Here is a 27,913-nt window from a genome sequence, read left to right on the forward strand (position 1 = left end):
CTATGTCTGAGTAGCGAAGGGTTTCTTCTTTTGATTTTGGTGACACTTAAAAATTGGACATTTGCGAGTTTAGAATCACAGCTTCTCTGGAAATGTGAAAAGCCTGGAAATGGCTGACTCCCAGGGCACTGGTGAGCAGCTCTGTAGAGCACACAAGGGCTGTGTAGTCAGAGGTCATGCTGGCAGTCACTGCTGCATGGGCCTAAAGGTGGGCTCCTCCGGCACTCGCTTCTGACAGAGCCTGGCCTTCAGAAATACAGCAAACTGCCACTGAGAGTCACTTAGGGTCAGCAGAGCCACAATAGGACAGCTAAAAGGTCTCTGGAACAAAGAGGGAATACAAATGGCACAATGGCACAAATAGCAGATGCGATGGGTTTTGGCCAGTGGGACAACAGTGTGTCCCAGCCTGAGGCCCAGAGATGCAGTCTTCCTTGCTTATGGGGCTCATCTGGGAACCTCTTACCTTATCCACCATGATGCCCTTGGTTCTTTAAGCCCACTGTGTCTGATCCCAATGTGAAAGCATTTCCATTTGGTCTCCTCCAGTAAGAGTCAGGGTTTCTGATTTCGACCCCCACCCAGCCTGAATTTGTCCCTGGGACTTGGGAACTGCAGCATGAGGTGGAGCGATCCTCACTCCTCTAGGACCAAGAACTAGTCTGTGGGTTGGCACATGAAGAAGACTCGCTCTTAGAGGGCACATTGCCAGTGAGGCAGAAAACACACATGTACCAGCTAATGGTTCTACCTCTCCCTGTCGCATTCCGGGAGTAGCTGGAAGATGTTAAGATGCCTTTTCCCCCATTTACTCCAGTGAGCCAGGGCATCCCTGCTTCCTCCAGTGAAGCCATGAGTGGGCCTCACTTCTGCCAGGAGTGCATCAGCATTCTGTCAATTAAAGAAGTGAGTCACTGAAAAGGAAAATAAACACTCTGTCATACTCGGACTTGGCAACGCTGCAGGCCAAATGCTCCCGGCTCACATCCAGCCCCTCAGTCCAAAGCCCATCACTCCCCGATTGCCACTTCCTGCTTCCAAATTAATTCTCACTTTTCTTTTCTCCTTGGAAAGTGTTACATTTGATGTATCAGGAAAGTTGTTAGTGCTTATTATTCCTAACTATCTGTTCACACGTCCAAGAGCCCTGGAGACCATTCCTTCCACTCAGTAACTATGGAATTGCGTGGTCCAGCCCTCTGCAGGGCTCCGTACCTCACGCCCCACCTGCTGCTGTGGCCTCTGGACCCCAAACCCCATCCCTGAAGAGCAAAGTCCAGAGACCTAGAGTGTGCTGGGTCCACCTGGAAGGTGACCTCCCATTGACTGTTAACTCATGGGACTGTGACAGTGGTGGGATATGGAATTTTACAGTAGACTATAAAGTGTTTCTGAAGACATGATTTGTTTTTGCCGTTGTTGCAGTGCTAGGGGTTGATCCCAGAACCTTTGCACTGAGCCACATCCTCAGCCCTTTTTTACTTTTGAAATAGGATCTCACTAAGTCACCAGACTGGGCTCAAACTCATGCTCCTCCTGACTCAGCTTCCAGGATGCTGGGATTACAGGCATGCACCATCATGCCAGGCTTTACAAGACTTAATTTTATCATTATATGGGAAAGGCAAGTTACAGATTTCCATATCACTTATCAGCAAGTGAACTCTTAAGTAACCTGTTGTGCCTTAGGCACGTTAAATTTGGAATATATTGCTAGGTTGATTTCTTGATTACTGGTCACTTTTAGTTAAGATTAGAATATAATTATTTCTAAATTTAAAAAAATTTACCTAAGGTGGAATTTCAGGGGTTTTTCTTCCTCTTTACCAGTAAAGAGTCTGCCTAACTTCATGAATTTTATTTATTTTGTTGTATTTAAAGTTTACCCAAGCTGAAACTTTTTATGGAAATTGCTTTATGTTTCTTTTTTTTTTTCCTGGAATCTTCATTAACAACTGACTATGTTAGGGGCAAATATAACCAGTGGTCCACATGTCTGGAACTTGATACTGGAATAGTTTGTCATAGCTGGGGAGACAACGGTAGCAGGGATTTCTCTGGAAGTCCGTGACAGTTGCTTCATGGTATTGATGTAACACTCCTAAAATGCTTTTTTGTGCTCTAAGGAAAACTTACTAGTGAAAATTTTGCCCGTCTTTCTGAAAGTAAATGCAGCTCCTGTTCCAGTGAAGTGGGACTTGTTACACACTCACTTTTTTTTTTTTTTTGTACCAGGGATCGAACTCAGGACCTTGTGCTTGAAAGGCAGGCGGCAGCACCACTGAGCTAAATCCCTGGCCCCTCACATTTTACATCTCATACACTTGCACACTCATTCACCCTCACAAACTCACACTCATGCACTCATTCACGTGCTTTGCTTGGCACACATCACACACACAGTGGCACCTTGGCCCACTGTCAAGCACCACCTGAGACCTGGCACTTGAGGGTCAGAGGCTGTGCTGTGGGGCTGCCACCTCTGCCCAGGAGTAGCTGGAGGTCACATTGATGTTGAGCTTTGGTCATTGGCCAGGAAGTTCAGCCACAGCTGTGGCCATCAGGAAGAAGTCTCCTTCGTGGCCTCTCAGGTGATTTACCTGTAACTAAGAGTGGAGGCCTTTGCTGATTTCAGTAAGATTAAGATATCTTTTGCGGCTTTGCTTGGTGGGGAAGAATATTTCATTTTGTAGTGCTTAGAAAGAATATTCACACTGCATAACCATAGAGATTACCTCATTTCTCCCCCCAAACAGCGGATACCAGTGCTCTTTGTTCTAGGACAGAGTGATCTACCTGATTGTTTCAGGGGATGCTGTCAAATCCTCGAGGTCATTGTCACTCACTTTAGTTAAAGTCACATTAAAGGAACAAATGCCAGCGTGCACAGGAAGGGGACGAGCCATGAGGTCTAGGCTGCTGTCTCACAGCCCAGATGGGCTGACAGGAAGGTCAGAAGTGGGGTGCCCATGGAGGGGAACTCAGGAGTTCATAGTGAACATCTCGACCTTGACTTCAAACATGTGGAGGAAAACCGTGTGAGTGATCATAGAGGCACTGCATGTTCAAGGTTCCACGGCCCCCTGGATATCCTTTTAAAGCTTACATGCTTGGAATATCAGTGTGTTTGACTCATAAACAGAATGCTGTTTGAATACCTAACAAAACTGGCACAGATTCTTCAAAAGCTAAGACAGCCTATGCAACACTTCTTCAGTAGTCACCTCTGTGTGAGCAGCGAACTAAGCTGTGGATGCTGCAGGCTTCACCTGGGTGAAGTAGGGGATTTTGTATCCTGTTTACAATACAAATAGTCTTTCAGAAGGTTATCTTCAAAGATGACTTAAAATAGTCACAGCTTCCAAATCTTGTTTTTGCAACTGCTTCTCTCTTCAACAAGGTACTAAAGTCAGGACAGCCGTTTCCTTTGTCAAATGTCTCAGCATCTCGGTGAGTCAGTCATCATGAGTTTGGAAATGTTTCCGTGGGACCGTCATGATAGGTAGACATGTAACTTCTTGAAGTCACGATGTGGACAGGAATATAGGAATTGTATTGCTCAAAGAGAACCTGTAATTTTTGTTGTTCCTGGTAGTTATTTTTCTAAGAACATCAGGATGACAAACTATACTTAGTCCAAAATTAAACAGTACTTGTAACTTCTGAAGTACACTTTGGGGAGTTTAAAATGGTCACTAGTTACCCAATGATGAATGCCTGAAATAAATCTACATGTGACCAAAAATAACGGTCCATAAAGATAGGCACTTTTTCCTTTTCTAGTAACAAATTTGAGCATAACATCTTCAAAGGAGCAAATATTCTCTTCACCGACCAGGCACATCTTCTGGTCCATTTGAACCACCTCTGATAGCTTTTATTCTAAACTTGCAGGAATTTGAAAAGAAACTAGCCTTTTCTTTATTAGGGTGGGAAAGAGACCCAGCTGTGGTGCATGCCTTCACAGACAGATTTCATCTTCACTATACATTGAACAAAGATTTCTTTTCATTTTGAAACAAACTGTACTCCTTCTGCAAATACTTACAGAGCAATGTCTTCTCAGCAGGCATTGTTCTCAGTGCCTGGTTGCAGCAGTAAATAAAATATCTCTGCCCTCACAGAGATATCCTTTTACCTAGCTTCAGATCTCAACTCTATCTTCCTCTTTCCCTTGCTCATTTCAGAAGGGCCCCTTTGTTCTGCCCCCACCTCTCCAATCATGAATGATAAGCCATTACCCAGGACAGTGTTCCTGCTTTTTTGAGACCTCTGAGTAATCCTCAGATCTGCATTGCTGCTGGAAGCCCAAGGCACTCAACCAGCAAACAGGAAGCAGCTTCTCCCCGCCTGTGTGCAAGGAGAACACTTCCAGGGGCAGGTGCAAAGGGGTTCAAAGGAGAAGAGCCAAGAGAGGCCCAGTGCCCTTGAATCTTTCATTCTACAACTAATGATTGACCTGTTCATTACTGGTATTGCTTATGGTCACGTTTCTGAAGTGTACTAGATTTCTAGACTTGGGGTTGTTTTTTGACAGTAATATAACATGGTTTTTGATAGTACTGTGATCATAGTTCTGTGATTTCTGCACAGAACTTTTCTCTGAAGATGAATAGTTCTGATTCCTTTATTGGGTAGCACACATGTTATTCAATGATATGTCCCGATAGCTGCATAATCATTTGTTAATTTGATTAAGGCATTTGGAGTTACATATTAAATATATCTGTGGTTTTTCCAGCTACATTAAGATATGACTGAGCATACCTCTTTTGTGTTGATTTATATCCTGTTGAAAAGTTGTATTGAAGCGACGGAAGGATAAAATGGAAATTTCGCTAACTGCTTTTTTTTTAACAGCTTTATTGAGATACAATTCATATACCAGTTTGCCCATTTATGTGTACTAATTAATGGGTTTTAATGTATGCACAGAGCTGTGCAGTCATCATAGTGTATTTTAGAGCATTTTCATCACCCCACAAAGAACACTTGCACTCACTGGTATCCATCCTCCTTCCCCACACACACCTATGGTGTGCGGCAACTGCAGAGCTACTTTCTGCGCCTTTGGGCTTTCCCTCTGGATAGTTCATGTAAATGGTCTCAGTAAGAGATGTGATCTTTTGTAACTGGCTTATCCATGCTGCAGCATGTGTTGGCACTTTGTTCCTTTTTACTGTTGGACAACATGCTATTGTGTGGATATGCCACAGTTTGTCCAACTGGCCATCAGGTTATGGACATTGGAGAGTTTCCACTCAGACTGCTGTGAGCCTTGGTGTTCAGGGCTTCACGTGGGTTCGGGATTTGGGTTCCCTCGGGCACATGCCCAGCAGTGGTTATTTCTATTTTATCTGCTTTGTTTAGTCCCACAGGGCAAAGATTGTTATTTGAGCTTTCATTTGTATGTCTACCCCTCCATTGTTTATTTCCCAGGGGTAGAAGTCCCCTTTGATTGTAGGTTTTCTAATCTGTCCTGTGAGGCTTGCAGGTAGTTAAGAAATGGAGACCTGTGACCTATCATGGCTGTAGAGATTGCTTTTCTGCCTCCCAAAGGTCACAACACCATGTGCAGTAAAACAAAGCCTCACCCCTTTTATCCTCACCCCTTATATCCAGAAGCTACCTCTTCCTGTCCTGGAAGGAGGTTTGGGCCGTAGTAGAAAAAGGACCTGGGTGAGCTTTGGAGATGCTGTACAACTTTAAAGTTTCAGAGCACTGGGGCCTGTCACCGCCTGCCCCACACAGTGGGAAGGATCAGCCCTCCCCTGCCCTAGCTCCACAGCTGCCCAGAACAGAATGTGGGTAGGATGGCTGGTATGCAAGGAGGACAGCATGTTGGAGGTAGTTACATGAGATGATGCACCCAGATCTCCAGCTGTAGACAGAAAGCCAGGCCCAGGGCATCCTCCTGGTGTCTTCCCCAAGCCATTTCCTGCTGTGAACACAGCACTGCTGAATCACTATTTCATGGAACTAGCTGTCTGTGAGTTAGGAAATGAGGACTGAAAGTGGGGAAGACAGGTGGGCCAGGATCTAATGCACTTTAGCAGAGTTGGATATTTTGCTCATGCTGAGGCAGCTTTAGAGAGCCCTGGAGCAGTGCCTTCATCCATTTGCTGTTGTCTTGGCCCCAGTTTTCTCCAAGTAGCATAATGTCCCTTCCCTAACGAGCACTCTCTTGCTTACTGGAACAAGCAGCTGAACAGCAGACAGATGGCCAATCACCCAGAGAAATCAGCCTCGACCAAGGTATATCAAGTTAGCACATTCATCTGCTTGTCAGCATGTCTGGATGTATCTTGTCACGTAGGGGGTCTAACTGCACACATATACTCACCACATACACAGGACACAAAAGACCGCAGACTCATAGCCTTGTAATGATTGCTATTAAGGGAACAGATACCCATAAAGAAAAATAAAGCTCCTTTCCATGCATGTTCTTCTGCTGCTCTTGTGAGTTCCATTAATTTGCTTTTAAGCAGTTATGGTCTGACTGTTAGCCACACAGATGATCACAGGTGCCTTGGTGTGCAGTGTGAGCTGAGTACTGCATAGGGTGCGGGGGTGGGTGGGGCACCTGAGCCCAGACACTGGGGCCAAGTAGGGCAGCAAGGGTGACAGCTGCGTGTGTCAGAGTGCAGCAGAAGATGGGGCTCTGTGGTTTCTTTAGGAAAATCCAGAAGGGCAGTGCAGGGAGTGGAGCCTTCAAGCTGAACACAGATGTCAGGAAGAGAGGCAGCAGTTTACGGGCCCTATACCCAGCCACTTGGTCAAATGAGACTGACGAAGGGGCCAGGGGATGGAGACCATCCTGGCCAGGATGTCAGGGTGGCTCTGAGGCTTGGGGGGCAACTGTAAGAGGGACGTGGATGCCATTTCTGGAGTTTGGTCTGTATCTCATCATTGTGAGCAAACACAGAAGGTCCTGTTAGGCACTGACCCTGCAGCTATCCTCGTAGGATCCCAAAGGATAGATATCCAGGAGGAGGCTGAGAGAGCCAGACAAAGCCAGGGAAGGGCTGTAGGTTTGGGAGAGAAGGGCAGCCGCAGGGCTGAGTGCAGGGTTAGCTCAGCCCCTGTGCCCTTAGTCACCAGAGCTACCATCCCAGGACCTGTGCTTTGCCTGCAAGCTGCCCCTCCCCTCAGTCAGCATGCACAGTGCTGGGTGCTGCAGCACTCAGGGCTGTGCAGGAGGCTCCTTTCCTGAGGGCCTCACAAGCAGGTGCTTGGAAATGCTGACGTTACCTTCCTGTGAAACAGGCACCGGGGGGCCAGCATTTACGTGGCACAGGGGGAGACAGGACAGAGGAACTCACATCCTGGAGGGGAGAAGATTTGCAAGTCCTCAGGGGAAGTGGGGGTGCCGCCCACTCTGCGAGCGGAGGCCAAGGCTGTGGAGGGAGCCTGACAGAAAAAGGAGGGTGGAGGAGAGTTGCTGCGGACAAAAGAGCTGTCTGGCCCGGATGCTGAGCAGAACTCAGCGGTGAGGTTTTGATGTCTCCGCCCCAAATGCTGTTCTGCCCCCATGCCCGGCCCTTTCTCATCCACTCTGGGTCCCCAGGAAAACTTGACACACTGCCACTCATCACACCCTGCCACTCAACAAGCAGTAACTCAGCCTGTTGCAGTCTGTGGCGCATTCATAGAGATTGCGTGCTTTATCCCGAGTAAACGAACTCCCAGGGATGCCATTTTAGACACTGCCTATGGAGGCACGTAGAGCGCTTCATTACAGCTTTTTACTGCTAGAGTAACCAGGACCTTTCGAAGTAACTCAAAATGCATGGGAATTTACTTCAGATTGTGTCTGTGATAAAGATAGAAAGTGTTAGTGAGATTTCAGGAAATCAGCTTTGCTCCAGTATTGAGCTGTTGTATGAATATATTTTCATGACAGAAATGTCAACTTTCTGCTTATGTTCATTTCTTTACAAAAATCATCTATTTAAGGCTCACTCAACAAGAGATAAAAATGGGCTATTGCAAATATTCACTGTGATTACATCAGAAATAGACTTTTCAAAGTATCTACTTCTACCAGATCAAGAGAGGGACTGTTTTCCATTTCTTTATTCCGGTGCTATTTATAGGTAGACGTAAATGGTGCCTGATTATTTGATGACAAGAAATTGTCTCAAAGTGTTCAACAAAGGAGGAAAAAAACTTTAAAAAATTAGTGTGCATTCCTGGCTAAAAAGAACACCTATCTAGAAGTAGTTAAAACAGCAGGAAAAATGGAGGCTTTACTGGATGGAGCCCACTTTGGTGAAGATATCTGCCGGGAACTTCTTCATTCTCATTGACTAGTGGTGGTCTCACCTTTTCTTAGGAAAATCTTGTTTTATTATGTGAGTGTTTTTAAGAATTCAAACGACTTTTCCTCCGCTTGAAGACTTAAAGTTATTTTTATCCTTGAAAACTAGCAGGACCTCACCCCAGCTGGTACCGGTCCGGGCAGCCTGCGCAGGCGCTTCCTGACCTGCCAGGTTCTGAAAGACAGATATTGTGCAAGGCCCCACCCACGCCGTGCCGGACACTTGACACCATTGTCCCATGGTATACAGCTCTGCAACTGTCCCCGAGAAGGACCTAAGAATAACTCTCCTTTACTGAGAAGCCCAGTCATTAATGTATCGTTTGGTTTTTTTTACATTGTAAGTCTGTCCTGAAAAGAGACCACATGTACAAGATTAGTTTCTGATTTGCAAAATAATACAACTGTTTTTAGAAGTGTGATAGTTAAGCTTGGTGCCATGTTTTAGCTAAGAGAAGGGCAGCCAATCACAGCAGTCTATCCTTCATGAGGAGGCAGTGCGGCCCTGTGCCAAGCACCAGAGCCTTTGGAGAGACTGTGGTTGTGCTTTTTAGAGTATGTGCCTTTGGCTGAAATGGTAAGAAAGCACTCCAGCCTCCCGTGTCCTTTTGTAATTTGCTCATGCATATATTCAGGGAGCAAAAAATTCAAAAGCAGTCACAGAAAGTGATGGCCAGTTCCATTCCATTATGAACTGATAGTTTCTCTCTCTCAGTACATTTGATAGCTCTGGGCTTGACTTGTTTCTTCTAATACTGTGATTACTAGAAATTCCACATCTTTTCCTGTTACAAATCGATAACATAGGGTCTGTTGTGCTACTCTTGTTTGGTTTTCTGCAGATCTTTTATTGATAGTTCTTCCTAAATAATCTTGTATTTGATTACTTAACAGACAAACTTTAGACCTGGAAGTAAAGAAAAAAGAAAACATAAGATCTTAAAATTGAATTTCTAAAGAAGGCACAGTGACCATCAAGGCAGTTGCATGGGCATGATTGAGGTTTTATAATTTATGTGTGACATCGTATGAATAAATTCCTCTGAGATCGGAGCCATTTGCCCACTCTAGAACAGGGAAGGTGGGGTTCAAGAGCAGTTCAGACAAACCCAAGGGAGGGTCACAGTGTCAAAATGATCTTTATTTTGGTGACAGTAGAGGTGACACCAAGTCACTTCCATGTTTCCCCTCTGTCCTCTTTTCCCTCTAAATCTCAGTGACAAATGCTCGACACCCCTATTCTTCCTTCCCACAACTTCCTTCCTGGCTCCTGCCTGATTTCAGTTTCTAAAAGGCACCGTTCGCCTGGTAGCCCAGTTCAGTTCCAGTGCTCTGTTCTCCCTGTGGACAGTCACCCTCTTGCCGTCCCCTTCTGAGTTTTGGGAATGGCTCTCCCTTCCCAGCGCTGCTGCTGAGGTTCGAAAATGACCCAGAGGTATGAATTAAACATAAAGTACCCCAAAGGACAGACCAACCTCATCATCACACATTCATCTTCTGATTTTAAAATAATTATCATTAATTTCATTCATAAAATGAAAACCAAATACATTTTAAAACTGCTTTACATGTACAGCACCAAAATTTGAACAGTACAAATACAGTGGACCCTCAAGTAACAAACAACTTAGATTACGATGCAAATTTTAATTTTAACTTCTGAACAAGGTCTTGAGTTATGACCCAAATGCTGGCCACTTGTGCTTCCAGATGGTCTCAGGTACAGATTAAAGAGTTCCGGAAGGAACATTACAGCTCCTTTCCTGTGTTGAGAAATCCTGGGCCAATGTCTCTCTAAGGACTCTGAGATATGCCTGTATACAGGAGAGAGACTTTGAAGGCTGTGTAGAGGAGCCTGACATTTCAGTTGACCAGCTTGAGTTACAACCAGCCCTCGAAAATGAATTGAGTTCATAAGTCAAGGGTCCACTGTAATATCTTGGCAGCTTGCACTTGAAGAATCCCAAAACTGACTTCTGAGTTGTGTTGGAATAACTCAGCTCTGTTCTATCCGAGCGGCACTACTTCTGTCTTGAAGCTCTGTGTTACATTACAGCTCAGTGACATCCACAGCTTTTTTATAAAGGACCAACTAGTGAGTAATTTCGATTTCACAGGTCACACGATTTGTCTCATGCCCACTGAGCTCTGCCACTGGAGAATAAAACTAGCCAGAGATAATTTCTCCAACAAATGATTGTGACTGAGTTTCAAGAAAACTGTCTTTACAAATGCTGCAGATTTAATTTCATATATATTTTCATGTCTCATGATGTACCATTTTTCTTGGATTTTCAACCGTTTAGGAAATTTTTTTAATTCTTGGTTTTTAAGCTAAATAAAAACAGGAGATGAGCCAAATCTGGGGAATGGGCATAGTTAGCAAACATCTCTCTTAGATGATTCCAGCATCCCTGCTAACATATTGGTCTGTTCAGTACAGAAGAGAGAAAAAGAATTCTAGCTAGTCATATGTGTAATGCTGTAGAAATATTACACGAAAAGTCAGCAGCAGCATCCATCACATTAATCAGTTCATGAATATTTCCTTCATTAAGCACATGATAAACATACATGTCTATATTTGTGTTTGCAGGTGTCCACCCATACATTAACACACATGCATCCATGTGTAGCAACTTTTTGGTGCTGTTACCTGAGCCAAGTACTAGAAAAGTAGGACAGAGTGGGACAGACAGAGAAATCTGAATGCTTTGTTTGTCTAATTCCCAAAACCCAGTTCTGCAGTGACAGGAAACAAAACAAAACAAGCCTGGTATGGGTGGTACATGTCTGGAATCCCAAGACCAAAGCAGGAGGATCACAAGCTTAAGCTCAGCCCAGGAAACTTAGTGACTTAACAAGATCTTGTGTCACAATATAAAGGAACGGAGTGGTCTGTAGCTCAGTGTGAAGGCCCTGGATTCAATCCTCAGTATTGCAAAAAACAAATCAAAACACTCAAGGTGCAACATCAGAAAACAAGTTTGGGCTTTTGTTACCTGTGTGCTATGGAGTCAGTTCCCACGTCTCTGGTATTTAAAATTGGGTTAGGAACACACTCTTTGTGCAACACACAGCAGCATGGAAGTGAGCCTAGAAGTTCTTGGTAATCCCAGGAACCTAGTTCTTCCCAGAGCCACCCTCTTCTACTTCCTAACTGTCACTTCAGAATATGCCCCTGTTCCGTCCTTTGACAACACAGTTACTTTCTTCCAAACTGAGCTAATGTTCACAATGTCATTAATTGAAGATTTCTAGCATAAACTCTTCTGCAATTTTATGCCAGTCACATGCAGATTTGATTAGTTTCGTGACTAGACTCTGTCAATATATTGACAATCAATATATTGATCCCTTGACTGACGTGTTAATGTCTTCTAGCTGGTGGTTAAAATGTGAGCCCCGGAACTGACTGAAGTCATTGTTTACAAGAACAGCTCTTAACATTTAATTTGCATGCTGTCTTCACGGGGTTTGAATATGGATTATCCTTTTATTCCCTAGTAAACACAGCAGCATAATTTATTTTAATATCATCCATTTCTGTACAGTTGGTCGACACACTGTAGACTCAGCTTGGAGACCTGTCCCCTGCCTGTCTCCAACATTCATGGGGCAGCTGTCACAGAAGGCCAAGCATGTTCTTGCTCTTCACACCTCCAAGACAGAGGACAGAAGAGGCATTCCTCCAGGGAAAAAGATTGCAGTTGTGATCACTTGCTTACAGTGCAGAAGCTAGATCTACGAGAGGAAGAGGTTCCAATCACCATTCTGGCTGCTGTGTTTGTTGAGGGACCACCAGTCAGCCCAGGGGAACCTCAGCTAGCACAGTGGGCAACAGTGCTGGGAATGTTACAAACACAGCCTCTCCAGGAAGCTCTCTGTGCCTCCACCAGCCCCTGCACAAAAACCTGGACACCCTCCCAAGGTCCCTGGAGTTGGGAGTCAGTGCTCTCAGCTCAGTCTTCCAGCAGGTGACCCTCATGAGGAGTGGAGCTCTGCCTCCTTTTCTTTCCCTTCTGTTTATCCTGACAGCCAGTGTCACATTTATTCTGCAGCCACATGCTTTGATGCATGGCAGGAGCCTGGTCTTACCAATTTGTCCATTATCAGGTGGCTTTAGAGACATTTCCTGACCAAAACAAGCATGAGAGTCTGTCACGTTCTGAAAACTCTTCAGCAGTGATGCTGCCATATAGTGCTTTCACCAGGACTTGCTTATTCTGCGCATATTCTCACTGTCATGGTCATTTGCTTGCTGTGAATTGTTCTTTCTCAAAAACTTGTTGACTTAGCTCCAGTTGCATTAACTTGTATCAAGATCAGTGGAAGTTTCACAAAATAAAGATACCAAACTGGATCTTTTTCCATTGTAGTTTACTTTTAGGTTTAGTCTTTGGATCTCTCTGCTGTCAGTATGTTTCCTGCTGGCCTGGTTTCTTCTGGAGGATCAGTTCCCTGCAGGTTTTCACAAGCCTTTATTGATGGCTTGGGGTGTGAAGGTAACAGTGCTTCATTCATCTCTTGGCTCCTGGGTCTTCCTTCATTCTCTACAACATGTGAGCAGCTCAGGATGCTGCACTGGTGTCACTGCAGTGTCTGTTTTGTTGCTATTAGGACAAATCAGGAGTCCACTCTTCACAGACAATAGTTGTGCCACTTTCTAGGAAGGAGAGCCCCTTGCTTTCAGAAGCCAAAGGCTGGTTTTTAATGGAGGCACAAGTGGCTGGCTCATGTCATTGACAGAAGCACATTTTGAACTGAGGTAAAAGAAAATAGCATTTAAGTTAGAATGTAATTGCTTCACTTATTCAGAAATACTTATTTATTGAGCATGTACTATGTGGACAACGTTCTGATAATAGATACATGCAGTTATAAAGGATTCATGGTGAGAACGTGTGGACAGACATAGAATGCAGTGTGTGAGCTCCAGGATATCTGGGTACCAGTCACTGTGGATGCTCACAGGACCGACAGCCAAGTAGGATGAGATGATTAGCAGTGTGCAAGAAGGAGCATCTGAGGAAATGAGAGAACATGGACAAAGTTAGAGCACATCAGGTGCCCACTGGAACCTGTCCCCAGTGTGCTGGTGGGTCTGCAGAGAGGGCATGTGTCATGGCAGATCAATGGAAAATGCTTTGTCCTGCAATTCTGTATGCCAGAGCCTATGGGAAGGCATGAAAAACAGAAATAGTCCCCTGTGACTTAACCACAGAGTGGTGTTTATTCTGAGGAGCAGCTTTAAGTACTTACAGTGCTCCAGTGTTTCAGGAAACACAATTTGGGAGAAGCTGGAGAGAGCTGAGATAACACAGGGCGCCTAGGGCAGACAGTGGAAGGGATGTGGCAGGAGCTGACATCCCCAAGAGCCCGCTGTGGTGATGAAGGGGCTGAACAGTGTGCTCATGATCACAACAGAGAGGGCTTTAAAGGAATGAGCAGAGAGAGTACACAGAGCAGGCCAGCCTTCAGACGTGCCAATATGGCAGTCACCAGAGGAGACCTTGAGAAGTTCCTTGTCACTGCCATTGGTTCTCAGCACTGTCAGTGATGGAAACAGATTGCAGAGATTGGTGGTGTAAATAAGGATGAGGGTCCTGAGACAGCAGGAGAGACGTCCTTCTTAGGGTCTGCAAATGGGACTCAGTAACTGTGGGGGAAAGCTAGAGTCTTGGGCTTCCTGTGAGGATTCTCATGAGCTGAGCACCTTAAAGTGACAGACACTATGTCTCATGGTTCCAAGCTAAAAGTCTTGGCTACAAGTCTGAAAATCCAGGCCGCTCCCCTTCTGAAGGCCCAAGGAAGAAGCCTCCTGGCCTCCTCTGGCTTCCGGTGCTGCAGGCAACCTGTGTCTTCCCTTGGCTTGTGGATGCCTCCATGGTCCATAGTAGTCTCCTCTCCATGTGTCTACATGCAGATTTTCTTCTTACAAGGATGCCTGGCATTGGATTGGGGCCCTCCCTAATCCAGAATGAACTCATCTTAACTTGTTACATCTGCACAGACCCTGTTTTTAAATATGGTCCTGTTCACCAGCCTGGGTAGCAGAAATCAGGTGTGCAGTCCACCTAGGCCAGGTGCCCTCCTGTGAGAGAAAGGTAGCCACAGCTGTAAATGTCGGATCCATTTCCTTAAAGAATCAGAGAGACTCACTGGTAGGTGGGAAGGGAGAAGTACCTTCAGTTCAGGTGGAAGGAGGGCAAGAGAAAGCATGTGGATTCAGATTGTACCTTTGTGATGACAGTGGCTACAGAAGCGAAGTGACAAAGGTGGGTCTTGAGGACCCTGAGGACTAAAGTACACTGGGGGCTGGGGCAGACCCTGGGTAGGACCATCAAGACTGGATACTGGGCCAGGATTTAGCTCAGTGGTTTTGCCGCCTTCTATACAAGCTCAAGGACCCAAGTTCGATCCCCGGTACCAAAACAAACAAAAGTTGGATACTGCTCTGGTGCCACAGCATCCAGCATCTCACTTGTTCTATAGGGCTGGAAAAGAGCATCCTGGGCAGATTTGGGTCTTGGGAGGGTGACACTCAGGGGAGGGCAAGAGGTGAGGACGTTACCGAGAAAGTGGTCCAGAACTGGAAGACCAGTCCCCAGCCACAGGAATGGCTGCTCAGGAGAGATCCCAAGCCTTGGGCTGGAGGACCAAGGGGCTACCAAAGACCTGGAGAGCGGGAGTGGGAGGACAGAGGAGACTGTGGCTGGTTCCTGCTGCTCCGTATCTAAGAGACACGGCAGGTCCACCCTGGAAGAGCGCAGATGAGGGAGCAATGTCACAACCTGGAGCAGTGGTGGTGACCAGAACTGCTGGCCTAGGAAGTGGTGACAGTCAGGGACATACAAGAGGGCACAGGGATCCTTGGGGGAAGCTGCTTGTTTCCTTTAGGATGTAGGGGGCAGAGAAACTGGGCTGTGGGCAGCTGGCTTAGATAGTGCCACAGCTAAGAGGTGTGGGGCTCCAAGAAGGAGACTTAAGGAATTAGAGAAGGAAAGCCGAGAGGGAGATGGCCCCTTCCAGGCTCAGGACAGCAGCTTCCCTGAGAGGGCAAGTCCTCTGCAGAAGGAAATGCTGTGACTATCCAGGACTTTGGGATATAAGGTAGGGGTGAGCCACAGGGCAGGGATGGGCAGAGACTGCTGAGGACTGAGTGGCGGAGGCAGGACACGGGGACAGGAGCAACTCAGAAGGACTCGTGTCTCCTCCCAGTCTAGTCTGTGCCATCCCCAGATCTATTCTGTGCCACATATAAAAGAAGATAAGCTCTGTCCAGGTGAAATCATTAACTTCCAGATAGGACAAAAGTCCTTGGCAGCATGGAAGGTATGAGTGCGATCCTGACCCATGCCTCTCCCCTCACAGCCTTCCCCTGCACACACAGGCACACACAGGCACACATCTGCACCTATACGCGCAGCACCAGACATGAGTCTGGGCTGAGATGCCCTTTCTGAGCACACTTAGGGTGGCAGCTGCTGTGCGGCTCCAGGACCTCAGTAACTGGCCAGCACAGTGGCATCTCAAGCTCTCAGCCAGCTGAGAATGCAGTTCCTCCAGCAATTTCCATGATGTGTTATCTGATAACATCAGATGAAACTGTGTGATCGTCATATAGGACACAGAAGACAGAAATGAAGCCAGCTGCTTACTCTTACATAATGCAGATCACAGAACACGGCTAGAGGACCTTGGCCCACTTGGAGTTACTACGGGGACAAAAGGCATCAGTAGGTCCAAAAAAAGATGATAGTGACCCAAACACAGGGTTGGGGGCCAAGGAGATGGACGCAGTACACCAGCCTCTGTGGCCACTGCTGACAGTGCCTCTCAGGGAAGGGTTATTATCTAAGTGGAAGATGTCACCAAAGATCCTGGGTATAATGTTCATTCAGCCGATTATTGGAATGATTGCAGCTCCTTTTCCGTTATTTTCAATGCTTAACTTTTCAATGGAAAAGGAAATCAAGAAAGCTCAGGGCCCAATGTTCCCTCTTGCAATTCCTTTAAATCATTTTATGTATTACAATGTTTATGTGTTAAAGTCATTTCAGGAATCTAAAAATGATGCCTGGACCCTGGATGGTTACATCAGAACCACACGGCACTGCATGAACAGTGGATGGCTTGGTGGGTTGATGGAGGAGTGGATGGTAGGTGGATGGGTGAATAAATGGATGGATGGGTAGACAGTGGATAGGAGGATGAAAACTGTATAGGATCTTACTCCTGTTGTACAAGGTGTTTCCGGACTAGCTTTATAAATATAGTAGTAGCAACAACAACCAAAGCGTTTGTTGAGCATTTGCTTGCACCAGAGAATATTTCATCACGTAACATTTCAAGGAGTCATCAGAGCAGTTCTGTGAGACAGCTCCAATTGCTTAATCCATTTTGCATGTGAATCAGGCAAACTTTAAAGAGATTAAATTGTGCTCACGGTCACATAGTAGGTGGTGGAAACCAGAATCATGGTCCGCTCTGTCTGACACCACATCTTGGGCCCCTGAGTTTACATTCAGTTTAACTCCATCTGTTTGTACCAGCTCTGTGAAACTGGCCAGGAAATAGAAATAGTTTTCCAATGAATGTTCTTCCTGGGGAAGCTCATTCCCTGTCAGTGTCAGTGACCCCACTGTCCTGAAGAAACTCAGGTGCTTTGGGTGTGCTCGTTGTTAGCACAGAGCTACTGTGAGCAGCCCTTGAGATTGCATGTGGACCTGACCTATGTGAATGCTATTCTCTGCATTTTCTTTTGTGGTGGTGATGGTGGTCGTCGTATTGGGGGTTGAACCCAGGGCTTCTCCAGAGCTATGTCCCAAGCCTTTTTTTTTTTATTATTATTTTCACTCTGAGACTGGGTATCTTAAGTAGCTAAGTTGCCCAGGCTGGATTCTGGGCTCATATTTGGAACCCTCCTGCTTCGGCCTTGCAAAGTCCTGGGATGACAGGCATACGCCACCACACCCATTGAATTGGACTCCTTTTTAACCTCATATCTCTATACCAGCCTGTTAGGGGAACTGGACAGATGGCTGTGGTCGCCGTTATACAGAGAGGAAGCTGCTGCTGGATGAGATGTATACTGACAGTGCTCAAGGGTGGGGCACAGTTGAGCCCTGAGCCCAGAAGAGTGCAGTCCCAGCCCTTGCCAAGACCCCCTTGACACAGCACTGACCCCTTCCCTACTGTGGCAGGGTCCTAGGGTGAGCTATTTAGAGGAAATAAAAATTATATGTGCTGGACAACAAAGAAGACTTTGGTGTGAAATGGGTGGGTTGATAAGATTCGTTTGTGGAAAGGTTTTAAAGAAATCTCAGGGGGTAGCCTGGCAGGCGGCCACATGCCTCTCATAGATGCAGAATTTCTGCCATAGCAAATCCCCAGGCCACACCATGGGCCTTTTTGTTTCCCGTGCCCTCTCTGATGACCCTGAGCACAGCATGCCAGCAACAGAGTATCCCACAAACAAGGAGGGTCCTCTCAGCCCTGGCCCACACTCCCAAATTCCAGGGCTTCTCTGCAAGTTCAGGCTGCCTCCTGAGAGGGCTGGGCAGTTGAAGGCACGCAGGTACCCTAGCACCCCTTCTGCACCCCAGGCCTCCTCACTAGAGCAGCGCACTTTGCCACTGACTTAGCTTTTGTTTGCTGTCAAAGGGGCTGGAGCCCAAGTCAGATTGCTCATGGGCACAAGCCTGCCTCTTTACAGGAGCTGAGCTTAGCAAAGCCTGAAATCCCAGCTCCTCAAACGAGGTCAGAGCCTGCAGGCCACACTGCAGCTGGTGCCCACCTTTTCACAGCAACTGAATTGGGAGATGCTCAGCAGCACTACCTAGGGAGCCATCTGGTCACTTCTGCCCTTCGCAGCCAGCACAGTTGCCCTCAGCTTCCCCAGAGATGGACAGGGTTAGCAGTCTAAATAGAACCTGGGATGCTGCTTTGTCCTGGGCTCCTCAAGCAAAGTGGAGCCAGATGTCCTTCTACCAGATAATACATCTCTGCACACCCTGAGTGCAAAGCTTCCCTATAGGAAAGGAACCTGGAAATTCTCTCTAGATGGCCAATGACCTGCTTTATACCATTCTTGGAAACAGAACCTGGCTGCGCAGGCCTGAGCAAAAGAAACCACCTCCGTCTCCTTTTTCTGTGGTTTTCTTCACATTTTCCTGAAATCTGTCTGTGGGGAAGCAGGAGGCTGCTGAGGAGAAGCAGGCCCAGGGTGTGCCTGGAGCACATGGAGCAGTGAGCAGCATGCTCACCGCTTCTCAGCAGCAGCTTGTGCCAGACGTGCCACAGGCAGAATACTAAACAGCTCCAGCGTCTTCCCTTCCTAGGTAATGCAGCAAACTTGAGAACTGACATTTAGGAGACTGCTTGAGGAAGAGACAATGTCTTGTTTCTTCTGGTCAGTGTTCTGAGTTCTCATAAATTTTTCTGGGCTATAGGAAATGGTATCACTTTCTCTTGATTTTTTGGTTATTTCTTTTCGTTACTGTCTTTAAGATGCAATGACTAAAGTGCTAGCCAACTGTTACTTAGTTCCCTGAAACCATCTTCATATTTCCTACAAGTTTCCTGGCTGTAACGGAAGGTGCTGTGATCTCAGAATCTCTTCTGCTGAGATCAGACAGCCACGGTGAAGACTTGAACTTGGGTGTGCAGATTTTTACCTCGTCGTGACAACTGGTTCCCATAAGAGAGGGCTTGGAAGGCTGCGGATTTAGCTCAGTGGTTTCGCTGCCTGCTGCGCAAGCACAAGGACCCGAGTTTGATTCCCGGTACAAAAAAAAAAAAAAGAGAGAGAGAGAGGGCTTGGAATAGGAGCACTCCAGTAAAGTAGATCATACAGTGGCTCTGACAGCCCTCTGCCATCTTTAATATGCCACCTGATAAAAAATACTGGAAAAGTATATGTCTTAAAAGCATAAGTTTAACCTAAGAGGCTGAGGCAGGAGGATTGCAAGTTCAAGCACAGCCTGGGTAACTAATACTGTCTCAAAATTAGAAGGAGGAAGGGCTGGGGATAAGCTCAGTGTGAACACCATGGGTTCAACCCTTAGTACTGCAAAAAAAAAATGCATTTAAAAGCACCAAATCAATCCAAATAATTAAATATTTTGCTTCATTTCTGGATTCCACAGTAATGGTTTCACTGGCCTATTTCATGCTGCCACTTTGCATTAGCAGCTAAAGGTGGACCTGAACACTTTTGAGAAATGCCATATGCTGGCATATGTGGACATATGGATTTATTTTGGGTAATGCTTCCTAAAGTGGCTATAAGCCAGATAACCAGATTTTGAGTGGCTTTAAGAGTGAATCATTCAGAATACCCACCCAACAATTCCTCTGAATTCTGCCTGTGTATGTGAATCTGTGATAAAAATAACCAAGATGTCCCATCGCTGTGCGAAGGGTTCCCGAGTCCCACAGTGGCTACCCCATCCCAAGTCTCCTATGCACCGTCCCCACATGAACAGTGCCACACACTCAGATCTCCACTGAGTGCTTTGTTCTGGGGCACCAGTGGCAAGCTGATCAAAACTGAGACATACAGGGAGGGACAGCAACAGCCCACCCCCATCCAGGAGCTTTCTGACCAGTTCCTGAGCCTTCAGGAAACCTAGTTCTCACTGCTTGTTTTAATTTTATGAACCTCAGGATTTCCTCAGGCATTGGGATGTGAGGTCCTAAGAAGCAAATCAAGAAGGCATTTGGGGTGAGTTCCATGGGGACACTGAGCTGGTGCTGGGCCCTGAGTGGGCTGCCCTCCCACACAGGAAGGACGCTATTTTGGGGGGACAAGTCCCTTTTCTAGAGAGACCCATCCAGTCAAGTCAAGTCAGTTCATTTGTGACCATGTGTGTGCGTGTGTGCGTGTGTGTGTGTGGTGATTTTACAGACATTCAAAACATCCAAAACTAACCAAAATTATACTCTGAGCAGTCAACCTAACTAGGTACACCACCAAAGCAATTGTAAAACCAAGTTGGAATGTGGAAAAAAACAGTGAGTCTGTTAGTACACTAATCCCTCAAAATGAACAAACCCATTTCATTTCTGTCAATATATCTGATGGAGGTCACATAGAAAACAGTAGAAAGTGATTCTCAAGAGCCCTTTTGTGGCCAAAGGAGACTTGTGAGTTGCAGCAGTGGCTTGTGGTGGCTTGTAGGATTTAGATTTTTGGTGCAGGACCAGCAAGTGTGATTGTCCAATCCATGAGACAGCCAGGTCTTCCTCCTGCTCACTCAGGTGTTCCCTGCTCAGGAGTCACTGACAGAGTGAACAGAGAGCAGCCCTCCAACTTGGTGGACCCAGGTGGCTGCATGGCAGATGCCTCCCCTCAAAGGCAGGTCAAAAAGTGAGACCCCCTCCCCAGTGTAACCTCCATGAAGCTAAATGCATTCCCCAGCCTTTATCCTGAGAGGATCCCTTCCCACACCTTTGATTGCAAACCCCTCCTGCTGTCCTTTCTTCCTTCTTTCAATCTGTCATTCTTGAGATTATAATGCTGTACAAATTTGGTAGCTGTAGGTATTTAGTTAATGTCTTAGCTGCCAAAATAAAACTTGTAGTCCCAAGGTGGCATATAAAAGCCCAACGTGCATACTCCTAATTTTTAATATTTTACTGGTCTTCAAGTCTGAGAATCCCCCATTTAGATGAAAATCTATGGGAGCAGTAGTATAATATAAATAAAGCCATCCAACAATGATGATTTACTGTGTGCCAAGTCTCTACCCCACATTTATTAAGTTTATTACTGGAAAACCATCAAATGACCTGAGCAAAGATTATTTCCATTGTCTCTAAAGATCTCATGGGCTAGGAATGTGAACTTTTACTAAACATTCCTAGTGAAATTATATTTGAATGATTCTTAGGTATAATGTCTTAAGAATACTAATCATAGAAGAAAACATTAAATTAATCGTAATGAACAAAGGACACCATCCTACCTCTTCTGAGGAAGTCCTTTATGTTATAGTTCAGTGTGTGACTTGCACTTGCAGAAAGGACAATTTCCGTATTATGTTTCTCTCAGGCTTGCTGGGCAACATAGCCATGCTTTCAACTACTAAATAAACACTTTATATTCCTGTTGACCTGAAAACTTCCAGCCTGCAGCACAAACTGCAAAGCCGGAAGGTACAGCTAGTGAGCTGCTGCCCAGGGACCTTACTCCCTACAGCCTCCCATGGCCAGTGGAGAACAGTAGACTGTGGTCAAGTCAGTGTGGGAAAGCACTGCATTCAGGCACTGACTGCAGCAGGTAAGCAGCTGGCCTCAAAGAGGAGGCAGAGCAACATGCTGGCCAGCTGCACTCATGGCACGAGTCCAAAACCAAACCAGCAGCAGGCTCAAGGCCATGGCCAGGTCTGAGGTTGACAAGCCTTCAAGGCCATCTCTGGCGCAGTGTCAGAGAGCATGCAGTGCAGCTCCCCACTCCTAGTGTGCAGATGGGAGGGCAAGACCTGTTATTTGGAGAGTGAATAGCTAGTTACCACTGTGCACCTGACTTAAAAACAAAGCAGAATGAGGGCTCCGCCTCAAGCATCAGATTTACTGGATCTGGGGTCTGTCCAGGAAATGTAAACCTGAATCTGCCTCTCTCTGTCTGCCTGTCTGTCTGTCTGTCTGTGTCACTCATGCATGCGGACACACACACACGGCTTTGATGAAAGTTTCTTATAAGATATAATTCTTATGGATGCAATTGAACAGAGCGTGAGAAATGCACTCTGGGTCAAATAATGATAAAAAAAAGTTTATAGGACATTTTTCATTTTGTCATCACAGTTTTATTTGAGATTATCTTGTATGAACATTTGATTTGTGCCATACCCTGGTCGTAGCAAGGTGTCAGATGAGTGACGGTTTTCTGCACAAGCTTGGAGTTATTACTCTGAGCTTACAAAGGTTCCAGGGAAATGTCAGATGGACAGACTGTCAATGGCTACCTGAGCTCAGCTTTGTCTGTATGTGTGTATTTATCATCATTAATGGATTTTGCAGACAGCTGATGTTCTAAGCTGTGACTGACTGTGTGATTTTGCATGCAGGCAGACAGAGCAATGACAGACATGCAGGCCCCTGAGAGTGCAGAGACCACACAGTGCTTCTGGGCTCTCTTACTGCTGGCAGGTGGCAGACCTGGCTGAGTTCTGCAGTCAGGACAGGCAGCTTAGAAAGTCCCTCTACCTCCTGGTCACCTCTCTGTCCAGCAGTTGTGCCCCACAGCATTTTTGCCATCAGTTTTCTGCAGTTACATTTGGTGTGGGCTGGAGAAGTGCCAGGGGTACAGCAACCGGGGTGGGAATCGTCTGAAGTCTCCGTAACAGAGAGGTAGTAATAGACTCAGAATTAATCTCAGTTTCTATGTAGCTTGCTAAATCTCCATTTCTGCGAGTGAATAAAAGGGCTGCTAAAACCACCTACTTTGTATGTTTTTAAGGAAACACTGCACCGAAACACCTTGAATATACTCAGCACAGACTTCTGTCACTTTGTGGGGACAGTGGCAGTTGCATGCTGTGTGAGGCTGGCTGAAAACGTTGCACCATACTGTAGTGTGCTGTTGCTGAAAGGAACCTTTGACATTCCAGATGAGTATATAGTGGTCCCTTCCCATTTTATAAATACAGACATGGCTGCCCAGCGTGGCTCAGCAGCTGGCTCGAGGACTTCATCTAGTGAACATCAGGATTGAGCAAGCCTCAGGGGCCTGTCCTTGTTGGTCTCCAAAGACCCTTCCCTCACCCGGCACCCATTCTGAATGCTGCACCCATGATCCTTTCCTTGGGGTTTGATTTGTTCCCAGCAGACCACAGAGCACACGTGGCCTAGGACTCGTCAGTCAGCACCTCACTAGAGGCCATTTTCCAGACAAGCAGCAAGTCTGAGTGGTACATTTGGAGGTGCAGTTCAAGAGAGGATAGCACTGGAAAGCCAGGTTCATTATTCTGGTACTTCAGAGCAGTGCTGAATGCCTATGTCTATTACAAAGCCTTATGTGTGACCTAAAGAATTGTCTAATTGAAATTACTGTCTAAAGCAGAGGTCTTCAGGCTACAGGTGAAGAAATTGCCATGATTTAAGAGAAATTTCACTTAAAAATAAATGGATAGCTGGATGCAGTGGTGTTAACCTGTAATCCCAGCACTCTGGAAAGCACTGAGCCAAGAAGATTTCAGGTTCAAGTCCCACCTGGACAACTTACCAATTTAGTGAGATCCTGACTCATAACAAAAAATTCAAGCACGGGTGGTTGTGCACACTTGTGATTCCAGCATTTTGGGAGGCTAAGGCAGGAGGATCACAAGTTCAAGCAGCCTGGGCAATTTAGCAACTTAGCAAGAACCTGTCTTGAAATTAAAAAAAAATAAAATAAAAGCACTGGGGATGTTGCTTGGTACAGAGGCCCCAGGTTCAATCCCCAGTACTGCAAAAAGGAGTGGGGGGGATAGTGGGGGAAGAGGGAGGCTGCTGTCAAGTAAGAAGTGTCCCAAAGGAGGAAGCAGCACAACTTGGTGATTTTGTGTGCCGGAATTAGTCAACAGAAAGCCCCAGGCAGCAGGCATAAAGAGAAGCCACCGCGCCCGCTCAGCGGAAGACGAGCCTTCTTCAGGTAACACCGTCTGAGCTCGTCAAACAGTAACTGTCACCCCAAATACCAAGGCCCTTGTGTGTTTGTGTGCTGCTATGCTAGGTTAACAAGTGCTCTGTTCCATAAATATAACCTAAATAAAAGCCTACACTGTGCTTTACCTGGACTGAAGGCAATATTTATGGACACATTTAAACTATACTTCTCCCCACCAAAATCACTACACATGCACTGATTTAGGCTTCCTGCAGGCTTCTTATGGCCTGGGAGAAGCTACTTTGGAGACATAAATGCTTTCTCTGTGCCTTACAAATAACTGTATTCAGACTCACAAAGCCCAACTGTTGTAAAAATATTAGTATTCAGAAACTCTTGTGTTTTGTTAATGCATTTAATTATGTACAATATAGCTGTTGTTTTCCTTTCACATTTGCATTAATTTATATTAGCCACAGGATATAAAGCACAGCTACAATATCAGACTCTTTAGCTCTTTCTATTGCTCCTGCAACTTTTAAATTTATCTCCCATCCTTGCAAAAACTCCAGCTTTCCACCAGCCATAGTGATCTTTGAATTGCTTTTGCAAACACTGGAGTGCAACAGTGCATTCAGTACATACGTTGGAAATATCAGTGTTCTTATGAAGTTGAATTTAGCCAGTGATCATAAAAGAACAGTACCACCAGACATTCCTACTCTTTCTTCTCTACTCATCCTTGATGGGGCAGCCTGTTTACAAGCACACAGCATGGCTGGTGTTGGTACTGTTTGTTAGGAGGTTGAAGATGACTACAGTGATCCTGACTTCCTGCTGTTCGCCTTGCACCTTGATCCTAGCACACATCTGTAACATCTTATGGGAGTGGAGCGACTCTGCTTTGGGAATAAGGCCATTATCAGCTGCATTTATCATTTACTGACTGCATGATCAATGCCATTGATGGGGCAGTTTCTCCAGCTGTATGACTTGATGAAAGAGTTTGAAATCTTTGCTTTTTATTATATACAGTGTGAATATACACACACACACACACACACACACACACTCTATATTTGGATGTTCCTATGGGAGTGTGAGCTGAATTTCCACCAATATGCATAACAAAGGAAGCAACCTGCCTAGGCTCTCCCGGGAAATCCCCCCCACAGCTGGTGGCCTGGCTTCCACAGAACCCCACAGGGACCTGGACAGAGGACACGCCAGTGTCACTGTATGTGCTCAGGAAAGGGTAAGCTTTTCAGTTATTCAGAGACCATAGTGAAGACTTGGAGAAGTAAAGGCATGAACCACGCTGGAGTCAGAGCCCTCAGGCTGGCTAAGACTAGAAGGTGCTGTCTCACCCACCATGTCAGCAGCATCGTCCCCAAGGGCAGCAGCTAGAAGCTGGCAGGCTGTCCCCCTGTCCTTGCAGCAGCTTCCTTCCTTGCCATGGAAGGCCCTGAAGTTTTTGTAAGCATTGCAGAGGAGGAACCAGAAGACCTGAGTTCCAGTTCAAGTGGTGCTTTGCTCACATGGGGGGGGGGGGGGGCGGGTTCACCGCGTCTGAACATGATTGATGTGAACAATATCTGCTTCACTGGCCCCAAAGAGTAGCTGCTAAGAGCAGATGAAGTCACCACCCTAGACACCTTTCCCGTGGGTTCATCCTCCTTGTTACAAATACCAAGTTGGTACCAATATGAATGTTGGAGAATACTTCCTTAGGAGATAAAACTCTTCTAGACATTTAAAAACCCAACATCCTCCAGGTTAATGTCTTTTCAGCACAAATAAAGACCCTCAGAGTATTATTGTGCCTGCGAAATTATTTTTCTCAGTAGTGTGTTTATGACTTTCCGGCTCATGGGAGCTGCTCAGAAAGGTAGTCACATAGCCAGCCTGAGACCATCTGTTCCTCAAAGGCCTGCCTGTAAGCTCAGGCCTGATTGTGGTGTGGGTGCTGGTGTGTCAGGACTACTCTGCCCCCTTCCCCTCCTTGAGAGGGTGGTCACGTTGCCTGAGCTGTTTATGTACTTGATGTGGTCAGTGCTGGGCATGTTCTCTTGTTCTGGGAATGCAGAATCTCGGTCCAGGCCACACAGAGGGCCTCCGTGGTCCGCCCCCAATGCCACCCTTGGGGCTAAGTGTCTCCAGCAGAGATCGTGCCACTTGTGTGACCAGTGCATTGCTGGGGAGGTCAGCGTGCCCTGGTGACCCACACCTTCCCCTTAGTGGGCTGGTGCGTGTCCTCCACAGCAGTGCACCCAGCGGATGGTTGGTTGTGTGGGCCCTGTGGTTGCTCCTCGAAAGTCATCAAGCCCAGGGTAGCCATGGGGCCCCAGCATAGCTAAAAAGATCCTTTGAGGAACCCAGTGTCCTCACCTGCAGCCTGCCCGCTCTTCTTTCTCCTGGCTTTGGGGTACTTTCCTGCTTAGTGCTTTTGCTTTCCCTGGAATATAAACTCAGAGGGCCGTGGCCTGGCCCCCCAGCCCAGGTGCCCAAACCACTTCACAGGATGGACCCCACACGTGCGTTCCTGTACCACCTCTTCCTGAGCTCAGCCAGGTGCTTCCTTCACTCATGTTCGAAACCGACTCCCAGCGCCGCCGCCTGCCCCGTCGCCACATACTGCTCAGGATGAAAGGGGCCTGGCCGCGCCTGGGCTCTTCTTCCTAGAGCCTCGGCCCCATTCTTCCCCTTCCCATCTGGTCTCTACCTGCTCTGCCCATTCTCCTGCCTCCTGGGGCCCCGTCCTCCCTTGGCTCAGCAGCTCAGTGTAGCACAGGCTGAGCGTGGAGCTCCTTCCCACCAGGCGTGTCCCGTGAGGCCCAGACGGTCACCCTCAGGCGTTACCTTCCAAGGGCCTTCCTGGCAGCCCTTCCTGTGCTCGGTTGTTCTTCACTTCACCAGCTGATTCAAAGTATACACCTTGTGACAAATGACCACAAGCTTGGGAACTTAAAACAGTGGCAATTTATTCTCTCACTGCTGTGGAGCCCAGAAGTCCTGAATCAGGTGTCTAATGGCTGCAGGGAAGAATCTGTTCCATGCCTGGTGGTGTCAGTTTCCCATGTGTCCTGTGGCTTCCTGTGGCTTGTGTTTGTGTCACTCAACCTCTGCCTGGGTCTCACCCTTTTTTACTTCCTCACTGTGCATTAGCAAAGCTGAGTCCAAATTTCCCTCTTTTACAAGGACAACAGTCATTGGATTAGGGCCCACCCTACTGTAATATGACCCCATCTTTATGGGATCGCTTCTGCAAAGATCCTGTTCCTAAATGAGGTCACAATCATGGTAGGGGGTTAGCGTGTGAACATATCATTTTGAGGAACAGTGTTCAATATCTGATTCGCCTGATGGAATGTAAGCATTATGAATACAGTGACCACACTTTATTCATCACCTTAGCTCAAACATCTAGAGAGGAGTATATTATACTTGGTAGATGCTTAATTAATAATGGATGGCTAGATAAACAAGTGGGTGGATAGGATGAACAGGTGGGCGATGGATGGATGGATCCATGAATAGGTAGATGGATGCTATTGGGTAAATATTAGTGCATAGATGAATGGATGGGTAGATTCATGGATGGTATTGCAAGAAAGTGTGAATCCATATTTTCTGTAGTTAAGCAATGAAGTTTGGGAAAGAAATTAAATTGTGTTCATTTAAACCTAACTTACTATAACTTGAGAGCAAAATGGGTGTATTTCCCTTTGTAAGAGAAATGCTCTATTTTTGGTAGAAGGCTATGAGGTGGTGGGAAACAACATGAAATACCCCATTCCTGCATTAAGCATTCTAATCGTTGCTCCTTTCAGAGGAGAAGCCAAATCAAAGTGTCCTGAATAAGCAATTCTCCAATGCAAGAGGCCTCCTGTGGAATCTTGGAGTGAAAGAATTCTAAACACCCCATTTCTTTAAGGCATGAAATGCAAAAAGATGTGGGCAGTTCCATTTTTACCAACATCACTGAAACCACCTTT

General features: G+C 46.3%; 1 protein-coding gene across 6 annotated transcripts in view; it reads left to right on the forward strand.

Moving 5' to 3' along the window:
- Positions 1-27,913, forward strand: part of Mbp (myelin basic protein) — a 121,706-nt gene that overhangs the window by 57,694 nt on the left and 36,099 nt on the right. The window lies entirely within an intron of this gene.

This window comes from Heterocephalus glaber, unplaced genomic scaffold (genome assembly GCF_053883595.1).
Source record: "Heterocephalus glaber isolate CG9 unplaced genomic scaffold, H.glaber_assembly_v1.0 deba00000331, whole genome shotgun sequence".
Classification (NCBI taxonomy): Eukaryota; Metazoa; Chordata; class Mammalia; order Rodentia; family Bathyergidae; genus Heterocephalus; species Heterocephalus glaber.